Raw genomic sequence first — 14,048 nt, forward strand, 5'->3', positions numbered from 1 at the left:
GTGATTCACACCAGCACAAAAAAAGCTCGGCGCACTCGATTGGAATAAGGTGTTAAATCGTGAGAAGGGGGTTCATTTCCCGGTCTTTCTAACCACGTGGTATTGAAGGTATTTGGGTAGTGACCAATAACCCTTCACCCAAGGTTTGGGGGATTGGCATTTGAAGTTGCTTAGCAACTCGCCGGACGCGAGCTTCGTCGCGGCCGACGACCCCGCGTCTGAGGGGAACCGGGCACTTCACACCCCCCCCCCCCCCACCACCCTTAGTACGTCGACAGACCCGGGATCCACAACAATATAAATAATTTTTGGAGAGATAAATGTTCTACGTTATGTAGTAAAAAGGAATTTGAGGAGTATATGGAACATACAACTGGAAGATATAAATCCTTTGTTGTGAAACAAGATGAGATATTAAATGATATTTCATCATTAAATAGCAAAACCTTTTTACCAACAAGATTTAACACTGCCGTTTCTTCTGTTGGTATGAGACTCACTATGGTTTTTAAATACGCTGAATATTCATTGTTTTGAAGAGCCTTCACAACATAATCAGGCTGATTTACCTTTTCAAGTTGTTGGAATAATCCATCATCATCAACAACAACACAACAACATGCATTTTAAGGCCATTTTCCCTGCTAGAGCGGGGGTTAGCCTTGCGGTCCCCATGACAATCTTCTCCATTTTGCCCTATTTTCTGCATCTCTCCTTGTTAACCCCCTTGCCCGCATTTCTTCTTCCACCATCTTTAGCCAAGTCTTTCTCGGTCTTCCCCGTCCTCTACTTCCTTCTACATTAACTTCCATCACTCTTCTCAACCAGTCACTTTCATCCTTCCTCAATACATGACCAAACCATCTCAACCTGTTCCTCTTCACAGCATCAATCACAGGCAATATTCCCATCATCTTTCGCAATTCATCATTTGTCTTCCTCTCTCTCAACGATACTCCGCACATCCATCGAACCATTCGCATTTCCACCCTTTCCAGCCTTCGTTGCTGCTCTACGTTCATTACCCATGTCTCGCTCCCATAAATCATAACACTTTTCACACATGCAGCATACACCTTTCCCTTCAGCTTCAGCGACACTCTCCTCCTCATCAGCACGCCACTCAGTTCCCGAAACTTCTTCCATGCACATCTCACTCGAGCAACCGTTGCCGAGTCTGATCCACCTTCTCCATTCAGCATGTCTCCGAGGTAGCAAAATGTTTTCACACCTTCCAGCTTCACGCCGTCTCCAAGATCCAACTCAACATTTCCTCCATCTGCAGCTCCCTCTGCACACACCTTACATTTGAATGTAGCTGCCACACTGGTGAATGACCCTCTCAGACCACTACATTTTTGATGAACCCACTCAGCACACATTGTACATTGAATGGAGTTCACTCCGACACCCTTCCTGCACACAGCACACGGCCACTTCCCAGTTCTTTCCACCTCACCACATGCTTTACCACTTGCCATAACCTTTGTCTTTCCGATATTCACCTTCAGACCTTTTGTCTCCATGTCTCCATCATCATCATCATATTAAAACTCTCCTATATCCTCTAAGTCTAAGTCTTGCTCTGTCATTTGACGAAAATATTTTAGCATTTGAAGTTTTCCAGGAATGTGGTCTATCGTGGGAATTCCAGAATCGTCCATTACTTTTGTTAAGTTTTTAAAAGCGGTTTTGAAAATTTCTCATTTTCTTTGAAACGCTTGTTCACCTGTTAGTTTCTGTCTGCGTCTCTTCTTTATGTATTCCTGTTGCTTTACAACTTTTGAAACGAACTCCTGATGTTCTTTAAACCTTCATACTCTTTCTTGCGCGTTCATTTTCTGTATTTATTTATTGGAAAATATCATTTAATATCTCATCTTGTTTATGACAAAGATAATCTTAATAATAATAAGATAATAATAATAAGAGATAATAATAATAATAATCTATCTATAATTCCAGTAATCTCTGTGTGTATGTTTGTATGTTTGTATGTTTGTCTGTGACCGCTGTTTCTCGACAACCACGGGTCCGATATACTTTAAACTTGCCATGTATATTGCTGGGGACCCGAGGATGTGCCTTTTCAAGGTTTGAAATTAATCGGACAAGTAGTTACCGAGCTATGGCGATTTAGCCGTTCGCCGTTCGCTTTGGCGTTGCGAATGGACCAAACCATTTCATGTAAATAGAGGGGGGGGGTTCTGTGGTCGTTGCGAATGGACCAAACCATTTGATGTAAATAGAGGGGGGGGATTGTCACCGTACTCGCAAGCCGTTCGCTTTGCCTTTGGCTTTGCGAATGGACCAAACCATTCCATGTAAATAGAGGGGGGGGGATATAATTTTAGATATATATATAGTACGGGCATGCCCTAGTAATAATAATGAGAGATGCAGAAAATAGGGCAAGATGGAGAAGATTGTCATGGGGACCGCAAGGCTAACCCCCGCTCTAGCAGGGAAAATGGCCTTAAAATGCATGTTGTTGTTGTTGTTTGTTGTGTAAATTTTCATTCACCAAAACTGGTCAAAACAAAGCCCCACTCATAAATGATTTTTTTTATGGAAAATGTGATAGTGTTCGTTTGTATATTGGAACACAAGAAGTTGAAGCGGTTGATCATGTCTCTGCTACATCTGAAATGTTGAAATTTACACTATATTCATTCAGTGATAGAATGGGTTTGGGTTCTGCCAAAGGTTTTGTCCCTGACATGGCAACGGGAACAAACATAGACCCCAGTTATAATCAAAGAAATTAAATGTATAACAATGAGTTAAAAATCAGAAAATAGTTTTACCATGGCAGTTCCCCTTAAAGGTATATTTGGATTTTGTGATTATGATAAAGTTCTGTATAGACTTCAAATTAGATTTCAACTACAAAGGAATGATAATGAAAATAGATTGCTTTTTGGCACTGCTCATGCTTTCGTCGCTCAGAATAAATTTGTTATTGATGAAATGAGTTGGTATATCAGTGAATATACTCCTAATTTAAGACGGAAGCGATGTTGAATAGAAGACTTAACTGAAAGAAACCTCTCAATGTATCATACCTTAAAAGATTATGTCAACACGTTAAACTGCTCCAAACCACTCACACGTGGAATTTGGGTGTTCTGGAAGGAAAGCCACGATACCTATGGCTCATTTTTAGTTCACCTGGAACACAAGTTCCGGGGAGCTTATGCGATGGTGTGTCATCCGTCCGTCAGTCCGTAAACACTTGCAACTTCTTACCTGAAACCGCTAATGGGATTATCGAGAAACTTGGCAAAAATGATACTTGGTATGTTGTAACTAAAGTTTGTTCACAGCATTAAAATAATCGGGGTTTCAGGGGGTCTACCGGGGGTCAAAGCGAGTCCAGGTTTGACCCACCAAAATAGGTGTTTGCTTTCTTCTCTGAAACTACACACACAATTTCGATTAAACTTGACCATAGCCTACACCACCCGCAGTGTACCAAAGTTTGTTGACGGCATAAAAAAAAAAAAAAAAACTAGCAGAAATAATAGGTTACTCTCCATTTCATGGAGAGTAAACCTAATAATCAGGCCCTGAGGGGTATACTGGGAGGTTGCCCCCCTAAAATATATATTTGCTTTCTTCTCAGAAACTACAAATACAATTCTGATGAAATTTAACATTCCATTCTTCACCAGAGAAGTACCAACGTTTGGTCCCAGAATTTAAAAAGTCTGAGTCTAAGGCACTTTATGGGGAAGGCGGGGGCCGGGGGGGGGGGAGGTGGGGGGGGGGGGGTTGCCCCCCGGAATAGGTATTTACTTTCTTCTCAGAAACTACACACGCAGTTCTGATGAAACTTGACCACAACCATAGTCACCCATGCTGTACCAAAGCTTGTTCATGACATTAAATAATAATAAAAATAATTAATTATCAGCCCATATGGGGTTCTATTGGGGGTTGACCCCACCCCCAATGGGTATTTGCTTTCTTCTCAGAAACCACACACGATTTTGATGAAGCTTGACCACAACCTTCATCACCGAGAATGTACCAATGTTTGTTCATGGCATTAGAAAAATTGGGGTCTGGGGACTTATACGAGGTGGGGGGGGGGGGGGGGGGGGAAGTGTGGGACGTGGGTGGATACTGTTTAAAATACCTTTAGTCAGTGTAGTATACCGCTTTATTCTACCAGGTGAGCACCAAAGAGTATTGCCCTATTTTTTAAGAGAACAGATGGAGATAATGTTTGTGATAAAAATAATTAATATGCTTTGAGTGATAATGCTGAGGTGAAACAACTTCGGGTTTCTCTGGATGGAACATTTTACCCACAAGATAGATATGAAATTGATTGGGGAAAAAATGATTATGCCGAAGTGTACGAGTCTTACCAAAAGGTGTGTGAAAGCAACGGTAATAAAGATGCCATTTTGGATATGGTTGTGTTAAAAAAATTTTTTTAATACAATCTACGCAATTGACCTGAGTTCTCCAAAGGAAACTATAAAGTCTAAGAGAGTGGATACTTCCCCATGCATTGAGGAGGGGGGGGGGGGGAGGGGCGGAGGAGGGAAGAGTGAAGAAGTTGATACAAATAGTCTGCTTTTGGAAGAAACAGAATTACAGATTAATACAGATAATGGTGTTATGATTAATATCACATAGGCGCTTGCGCTTTGTAGCTGATGCTAGATTTTTCTTGGAAATAAATGTGTAGTAAAGTACCAACTAGGGTATATGTTAATCAAATCAATCTTAACAAGTTTGAATTTGATCACTTCAGCCGTTCTCAAGTTATAGACGTATTACAGTCTTTGACCTTTAACCTATGACCCTAAAATATAATAAGTTAATCTTTACATCATTATACATACCTGTGCCAAGTTTGACTAAGATTCCTTTAGCCGTTCTTAAGTTATTGCGGTAACGAAAACCTATCACGGACGGACAGACAACCTGAAAACATAATGCCTCCGTCGACGAAAAAAAAAAGGAAAATGTCAACGGGCCATCTACTTATTACATACCAACAAGGGAGGGGGAGAGTGGAGATTTAAGTGGAGATTGGTGTCAAGAGGGGTGGGGGGAAAGGTGGGAGGAGGTGAGGTTATTGTGCAGTAATGTTCGAGTTTACGGTTCAGCAAATAGTTAACCATTTCAGTGACCATCGGGTACTCTGCACTTTCCTGAATTGTGGCGACACCAAAGGTCACGCAGGGTCATGGCCGTTTGAGCATTTTTCATGGAATCTCACACAAGATGGAAAAAGGTCGATTTAAGAATGGCCCTTCAGCTTTCAGATAATCCACATGTCAGATAAATCATAACACACACACACACCTTCTACTGTGCAAGGCTACCTTTGGTACGAAGAACCCACTCTTGGTTCCGCTAAGAGCAGAGTGAACATGAGAAGCAAACAAAGGGCCATCATGATACCTGCAGTGTATATGACATTTACTCGTGCCACCGAGGATGCTCTTTAGAATCAAACATTCAGAACACGATGTTCACAATGCGTCTTTGCATGTAATCGACTCCAATCAAAAAAGTTAATCAAATGTGCACCTTCACAGGAAAATAAAAACAGCTTCCGATCCACAACCGGGCCGTCAACCCCATAGGACGGGCCGGAGTTTGGGACGGCGATGGAATGCTCATCTGGGAACACATCGGTGGTCTCCAGGGATACCACATACCAGGTTTATCAAAAGGCCCAAAACAAGCAGGAAAGGAGGCACAGTAGCCTGTGTACAAATGCTCGGGTTTGTTTCGCTGGATGGTAGCCAGATGTCCCCTAGCACCGCACCATTGGTGTTTACGCCATTGCCATTTTTGGACAAGCCATACAAAGTGTACAGTCCAGGCCTGGACAGTTTTCTGTTATAAATCAGATACCAGTCAGGTTTATACGATCACGCAGTGGCATGGTTCACATTAGCCAACAGTGGAAATCGATCTTTTATCAAGCTCAACTTGGTTTGTGTGTTAGGCCGTTCCAGAAAGGATTGAAAAGTGAAACGCAATGAGTCAATCACCAACAGGGCCAGACAAGGTGTGGCAGGCAGGTATGTCCGTCCCTACACGTCATTATTAAGGCAAGTGGGTTTACACCGATAATCCGTTAACTACAACAACTTGAAGCGAACAAAACTGTAATCTCACCGACCCTGACACGGTCGATTCACTGGCACAAGCTCTTTCCCAATGCTTACAAACTTAAACACCTGATACACAAATAAAACAATTCCTTCAGTCAACAAAAATCAATTCAAAAAGGTCCTCTTGAAAATCTTACTACCTACACCACCGAAGGTGGACGGAGTCATGCTGGCACCCCAGTCTGTTTGTTTGTCTGTTTGTGTGCAGGATATCTCAACAGGTTGCAGATGGATTCGGTTGAAATTTGGTGGAAAGGTTGGGTGTGTGACGAGGACAGATAGATTCGATTTTGGTGAAGATCCGAATCTGGATCCGGATAGCAGAATTTCTTTATTTATAAAGTGATTCTTCATCATCAATTAAGCCTGGTGTTGGCATAATGGTCAACGTGGCTGCCTCAAGATCCTAAGGTCTTGAGTTCAAGCCCCTTTCATGCCGTTGAACACCAGGCGGGTCGAGTCAGCTTGTCTTCCTTTCAAGGTCGGCAATATGAATACCAGCTAGCTGGTAACAGAGAAAGTGCATCAGTGGCACGCTTTTAATGCATTTTCATTGACTTTCTTGGAGTACCTCAATAATCATACTAAAATATGCAATTTGTTGTCCGTCTGTCTGACGATTTTTGACCGCGATACATTCGGTCGTTACTTATCCAATCTCAACCAAATTTGACAGGAGGACCAAGGGTCACACAATGAAGGTTGTACCAAATTCATTTCCTCCCCTCCCTAAGGGTTGCGTGTTGAGGTGTATATCTGTGGTAAGATAGCTTTAACGTGACGTTTTTCCAAGGACACTTCTAATAACAAAAGCATAATATTAATGTTATTACAAAACAATATGAATACTAACAATATCCCACCTCCCCATTGGGCGTTTCCTCCTTGAAGAAATGCCGAGTTAATGTTTATAAATAGCTTATTGCGCCGTTCTCGTGGGAGCACCGGCCCCTACGAGAAGTAAACATAGCGGCAACACCCCTGGTCGAATAAACACCCCTGAAAGCTCACCTGGCAGAATAAACAGTATACTGCACCGACTAAAGATATTTTAAACCAATTTCAATGGTTACTAGAAGACAGCGCAGCATGTAGAATCATACTAACATAATCATAAGACTTTAAACAAACAAACACCTATTTTGGGGGGCAACCCCAATACCTCCCCCACCCCCACATCCTGTATACCTCCTCAGACCCCAATTTTTCTAATGCCTTGAACAAACTGGTACATCATGGGTGATGAAGGTTGTGGTGAAGTTTCATTGAAATAGTGTGTGTAGGTTCTGAGAAGAAAGCAATAACCTATTTTGGGGGATCAAACCTGGATCTGCCTTGACACCCGGTAAACCCCCTCAAGCCCTGATCTTTTTTTAATGCCGTGCACAAACTTTAGTCACAACACAACAGATATCATTTGTGCCAAGTTTGGTCACAATCCCTTCAGCGGTTTTGGAGAAGAAGTTGCAAGTGTTTACGGACGGATGACGCATTATCGCATAAGCTCCCCTGAACTTTGTTCCAGGAGAGCTAAAAAATATCATCAACCACATATGATTACCTTTTTAAACAGTCGCTGATGCTGTTTAACATGAAACTGAAACAAATTTGTAGGAATCCTGACATCCGTGAGGAAAAATTTGACTTACGGAACCGAGCGAAGGTCTAGTGCAATCTATATACCCCACAGGGGTCAACACCATGACCCCCCCTGCCGCTAACATGGCATTTTCCATAGCGGCCCTTTGAAAAAGTTGCTACTGCTGATTAACACTAAACTGAAAGGGAGGAAACTCAGGGTATGTTCAGTTACCAAGCACCTAGCTAGCACTTGCCAAGCAAGCCGTTCCTTATGAACGGTTTTGAATGGAGTGCTTGCTCAAATGCTTAAACCACGTGGCGAGCTCTCTACAAGAAACTTGGTAAATGAACACCCCCCCCCCCCACCCCCTCCTCCTCCTCCTCCTCAATGTTATTGAGGCCTGATCTACGCCATGCAGATCTACTGCAATCAATACACTACCGGTCAAAAGTTTTAGAACACCTCAATTTTCCAGTTTTTATTGAAATTTAAGCAATTCAAGTCCAGTGAATAACCTGAAATGGTACAAACGTAAGCAGTAAACTGCTCGAGGTTAAAAAATAAAAAGAGTTTAGGTTAGCAAAAAAGGGAAAATAATGTAAATTGCAGTTATGTTGTAAAAAAGGCCTTCTTCAGGGAACAAGTAATGGGTTAACAACTTACAGCTGTTCTACAGCCTTGAAAGTAAATTAAGCCTTGAAAGTTGATGCAAACAATTCCTACAGATGTCCCAACCTCTGCTGATTACTCGATTACAAACACCCTGTCTGTATAAAAGCAGTATTGGAACAGACTGTTATTACACCCTCTGAAGCATTATTTGGACAATATTGCATGCACTGCAGGAAGTAGTATATTGGAAACTGGAGGAAACTCTGACAGGAAGAGGTCTGGCAGACCCAAAGCCACAACAGAATCAGAAGACAAGTTTCTGAGTCAACAGCTTGCGCGATAGGTGGCTCACAGGACAACAGCTTCAAGCACAGCTTAACACTGGTTGAAGTAAGCAAGTCTCAGTTTCAACTGTGAAGAGAAGACTTCGAGCTGCAGGTTTGACAGGTCGAGTGGCAGTAAGAAAGCCATTGCTAAGATGGCAAAATAAGAAAAAGAGGCTTGCCTGGGCCATGAAGCCCCACGAGTGGACTAATGAAGGCTGGAAGAAGGTCTTATGGACCGATGAATCAAAATTTTAAATCTTTGGTTCATCACGCAGGGTTTTTGTACGCCGTCGAGGAGGCAAAAGGATGGTTCCTCAGTGTGTGACACCAACTGTCAAACATGGAGGGGGAAGCATGATGGTCTGGGGCTCTTTTGCTGGATCCAGAGTCGGTGACTTGCACAGAATGAATGGCACCCTGAACCAAAAGGGCGACCACAGCATTTTGCAGCGCCATGCAATACCCTCTAGTATACGCCTAGTTGGTCAGGGGTTCATCCTACAGCAAGATAATGACCCTAAACACACCTCCAGGCTATGTCAAAACTACCTTCGAGGAAAAGAAGAAGATGGTAGGCGTCAAGTCATGGAATGGCCAGCACAGTCTCCAGACCTAAACCCCATCGAGCTGGTTTGGGATGAACTGGACAGAAGGGTGAAAGCAAAGCAACCTACAAGTGCAACACATTTGTGGGAACTTCTGCAACAGTGTTGGGAAGAACTTCCCGAACAATATTTGATTTCCATTGTAGAAAGAATGCCACAAGTGTGTTCGGCGGTTATATCTGCAAAAGGTGGCTGCTTTGCTGAGTCAAAAATTTAAATTAAATTTTGTTAAACAAAATGATTCTATGATTTATTTTTTTATCTCCAATTGTTTATTTGCTCTATGCTTAATTTCAGAGTACATTGAGACATTAAACTGCTGGAGTTTCTTGTGATTTGGTTGATCGGAAGGTCGCAGAATCAGTTTTGGGCCTATAGTTCACTTGCTTGTCAGATTTGAATCCACCCAATAGCATCTGACTAACAGTGAGTACTTCTCTGTTAACGTGAGTGGTTCGTTTTTCAGTTTCTAGTGTTTCTGTTGGCCCCACCATAACCCATCTGATCATTGCGTGGAGTGCTGCTGGAACATCATCTGTGCTGCTAGTGACCTGTATAGCATCGGATGAGTTTTCCTGTTGGTGGAAGTTCTTGATAATTCTGCGCAATGCCTTTGCTGCTTTATAGATAATATTCAGATCGTCTACTTCACTTTCTATCATGGCAGACTGAACCATATCGGATTCGCATGCATCTGGGGAGTAAAGAACAGAAGGTTTTCTCCTGTCCTTTTGCCTAACAGACGTTACGTGTGGTAGTTCTAGAAGAATTCTCTCCTTGAGCCAGTGTCTACTATATGCAGGGAAGTGGTGCGCCAATGCATCTGTGCCACCAAGCAAGTTGATGTATGTTGTTTCAATATGTGCCATGGATAAGTATTGTTTATTCTGAGTTTGACAGTCGACAAGGCTAATCAACTCAATCAAACATGATGTTTGAAACGGATGACCTCTCTCTGTTGTTCCCTTGTTATCCTTGGTACGTAACACATGGAATACATTTGTTGTCCAACATGACTTGTGGTATTGAACATCGATTGCATGTGCATCAGTGGGTGAGATGGATGTGTTTAACCTAGTTTGCAGGGTGAGATTTCCAGACAGCTCCACAGCATCGTGTAATGCTTTCCCACCGTTTTCTGTTCTCAATGTGTACAATTTTTGCTCGTTATCTTCCTGGCAGAAAAAGCAATGTTCCTTAATGAATGGAGCTGTTGCAGAACGTGTAAACGGACTGGTGGTGGAAGTTGATGGTTCGTCCAGTTCTGTGCTTTTTCGCTTTTGTCCACGTTTTTTCTCTGTGTAGGAGCCGGCTGAAATGTGATATTGATGGCGGTCTTTGGCACGTTGTACCTTCTCTTTGTTGGTTGCATTTGAATAACAGATACGATGCCAAACTGCATTATTGAATTGCAGACTTTCACTTGTTTCATCCTTTAAGCGACTGTGAATTTTAACATATTTTCCATCATGGTAGGCTGCTCTATCATTAAGGGTTTGTAGCAAGTGTTCAAACGAGTCCGGTTTGGGCTGCTGGACAAGCGTTCCATATTTTGCTGAAGCGGTTTGACAAATTATGCAGTGCTGCCACTGTGTGGGCTGAGTCGTAACTTCACTCATCTTCTCTCAAGACCTGCAAATATATAAAACGACAACAGGTAAGTAATTGTGAGCTTCATGAGGTTTATTTTAAATGAACTATTAGGTCTGATATAATGACTTTCCATGTACATGAACTGAACATGTTGAAATGATCCCATTTATGACTATGACTGTACTGAGGCGAAACATCACTCAATGTGGTATACATATTCAGAAAAAAACATGTTTCCTGAAAGTGGCCATCTTGAAAATCCGCTGTAGGCTGCCACCTGGTATCCCAGGGTAGGTGTAGATTATTTTAGATGGCTTCATGTGATTCCTCATCCCCAAAAATGTGGGTATAGGTGTTGGAATCAGCACTCTAGGTGGTTCGGATGTTGAGATATCGCGAAAAATAGGTTTCCGATGGTGGCCATTTTGAAAATCCAATATGGCCGCCAAAGAAAACTTTGCGCAAATGGAAACATGGTTTTTCGGATTCCTGGTGCTATAAGCTTTCCAAAAATGTATAGGTTTGCTAATCTCCACAAAAAAAGAACGAAATTATAAATCTGAACATAATGAACCTGACTATGCGTAAATTTCAATAAAAACTGGAAAAAACGAGGTGTTCTAAAACTTTTGACCGGTAGTGTATAATCGCAGCGAGAAATGACCCTTCCTGCCACCCACGTGGGGAACGGGTGTAATAGTGTGTACTGTGTATTCAAAATCATCAAACAGGAGAATAGAACATGTGCTCAGTCACTTATCGGGCAAAACGTGACTTTCACTTCTGAGGCACGTCACAAGGAACCTGGACGCAGGAGGAAGTCATTAGGCCAATCAAAGCCTCATGCGCTATTACCAACCTACGGTTGGTTTGTTGGTCCGTAACGGCGAACGTCAACGGAATTCCAGCATTGCACCTTGTGGAGGAGGCGGGGCAAGCGTGGACTGACCTCCGTGGCTCCATCGACAAATATGTATACTGTACAGAGTTACAATGTACAGTATTCACTTAACATACCATACCATATGTCCATGTCCTCACAATGGCACCGCGACACTCTTCTTAATGAAACGTACCACACACATGACGGCGTCTCGTGTTGAGAAGCAAATGTAATCCATGCACACCTGGGTTAAACACCGTTTGTGAAAGAACGTACGTACCGGGGATACTGTCGTGTCGGGGATACCGGAGAAACCGATTCGCACCTCAATGTCCAGAAAGAAACAGAGCTCTGCAACACGCCTAGTCGCCTACCGAAAATATACACGCCCACGCCCACCACAAATAAACACGCCCATAACATAGGAACACGCCCACCGAAAACATACACGCCCATCGAAAATATACACGCCCACCACAAATTAACACGCCCACCACAAATAAACACGCCCATCACAAATATACACGCCCACCACATGTTGACACGCCCACCTCAGCCAGACCGATCCGACGGAGGGTTCAATGGACGGGCGCCCTCTATCGACGCCGCCATAGCTGGGTGGCGCCCGCTTCATTCGGCTTGTAGTCCATGGGCTGGACCCCAGATTATAGTCAATCGGTACCAACCAGAGGTACCAGATAAAAATATACTTTTATTAAAGCTTATTATCTGTGCTTTTCAAGTAACTTTGCTGGATCACTATAGCTTGTAGCTTTTTTTTTGCTGTCAAAATTGCTGTCAAACAGACATACTGTCAATGAAGATTTGAAAGCAACGGCTTGGAGATGTGCGCTTGATAACACACTCTAATATCTCAAAAAGGACACAAAACATAACTTTACAAGTCACAAATTCATGTATTTATTACACAATTGAGCATCATAAATCCATGTAAACAAGAAAATCCACAGTTTGACATGTCAAATAGAAAAATGACTTGTAAACATCGCACCTGTACATGTACATGATCATCTACATTAAAAATCTTAAATGTTTGAGTGGCCAAGTTACACTTGTCAATGTATGTTCATAAGGCATTCAAATATACTTGTACAGTGTGTAGGTTTGATGTTTAGTCAACATCCTCATCATCATCAAGATCATCAGAATCACTGGTATTCTGGTCTGAATCATCTTCATCAGCATCCATCATGTTGGTACAGTCTTGAAGTTTGCACTCAATTGTGCACTTTAGTCTATTAGACAGACAATGGCAGTTTGGTAGCTGACAAACACGCCGGCACGTGCAGGACATGAATTCCATGATGACCTGAGGTGCAGGAGAGCCAGTCATCCACAGAACATCAAGTGTGCCATCCTCTCTTGCAGTCCATCCTTGGTTGTCCTGGGGATCTGGTACATCTGGATCTGCTAGTGCTACCAGGCTACGTTGCCATAAGGCATTTTGATAGTTGACTTCTTCTGTCGCCACAGTTGTAATTGGGTGACACAAAGGGTTTAGGAGGAATAGAGCGTCTTCTGTCCTTCTGCATTCCTTCTCTGTTTGTGGGGAGCTGGGCTGTTAATACTTGTGGTTGTACAACAATCCCATTAACTCGATGTGATGTCCCTCCTCCACTGAGGATTTCCTCCTGCCTGTCAATGTTGTCCTATGCTAACACAGTAGGAACCCCAGGATAGATCTTTGATGGCAGCACAATATCATTTTCTGGTTGTGTTTGCAATTTCTGCAGACACAAAGCTGTGTCTATTTCCAACAATGTAGAATATGATATCCCATGACCTAGACGGTTCAGAATCTTTATGATCTCGACATTACCAGTCAGTGATTTTACTGTCCAAGGCCATAATATGTGCTTTGATGTCTTTACTTTGCCTGAAGTTGTTCCATATATGAGATCTTGAGCGAATGACCACACCAATCTCTGATCACGAGTTGTGCTACTTGAGCTCTTTGTTTCACCAGTTAACAATGTTGTTAGAAATGCTTTGAGTGATGATGGGATGTCCACATATTTGTCATCTAGTTCATTTGGGCAAGGTCGCCAAGGCTGTTCATTTTTGGCTTCCTTTATTTCATTCCACAAATGTAAAGCTGCTTTCGAGAGCCATGCCTCAATATCATGCTTAGAGTACATGTCAAGTTTCTCCTTCATGATCATATGTTCTTCTGCTAATTTTTGGAAGGGGGCTCGGAAGGGGGCTCGGCATGGCGTAGCATAGGGTACACGGTTGCTGACAAAATAGGTTTGGTGCAGGTGGAAGTGGAAACCGGGTACC

At 42.6% G+C, this 14,048-nt stretch overlaps 2 protein-coding genes across 2 annotated transcripts in view; one reads left to right on the forward strand and one right to left on the reverse strand.

The window, feature by feature from the left end:
• The window catches only part of LOC144893238 (CD151 antigen-like), a 40,078-nt gene extending 27,950 nt beyond the window's left edge, over positions 1 to 12,128 (reverse strand). The window contains exon 1 of the mRNA XM_078783041.1: positions 12,028 to 12,128. The gene's annotated coding sequence lies outside the window, so the exon portion shown is untranslated. The remainder of the gene's footprint in view (positions 1 to 12,027) is intronic.
• LOC137432315 (serine/threonine-protein kinase 38) overlaps positions 1 to 14,048 on the forward strand; it is a 444,663-nt gene that overhangs the window by 137,072 nt on the left and 293,543 nt on the right. The gene's annotated exons all lie outside the window — the stretch shown is intronic.

This window comes from Myxine glutinosa, chromosome 8, assembly GCF_964187855.1.
Source record: "Myxine glutinosa chromosome 8, kmMyxGlut1.1, whole genome shotgun sequence".
In the NCBI taxonomy this organism is placed as follows: Eukaryota; Metazoa; Chordata; class Myxini; order Myxiniformes; family Myxinidae; genus Myxine; species Myxine glutinosa.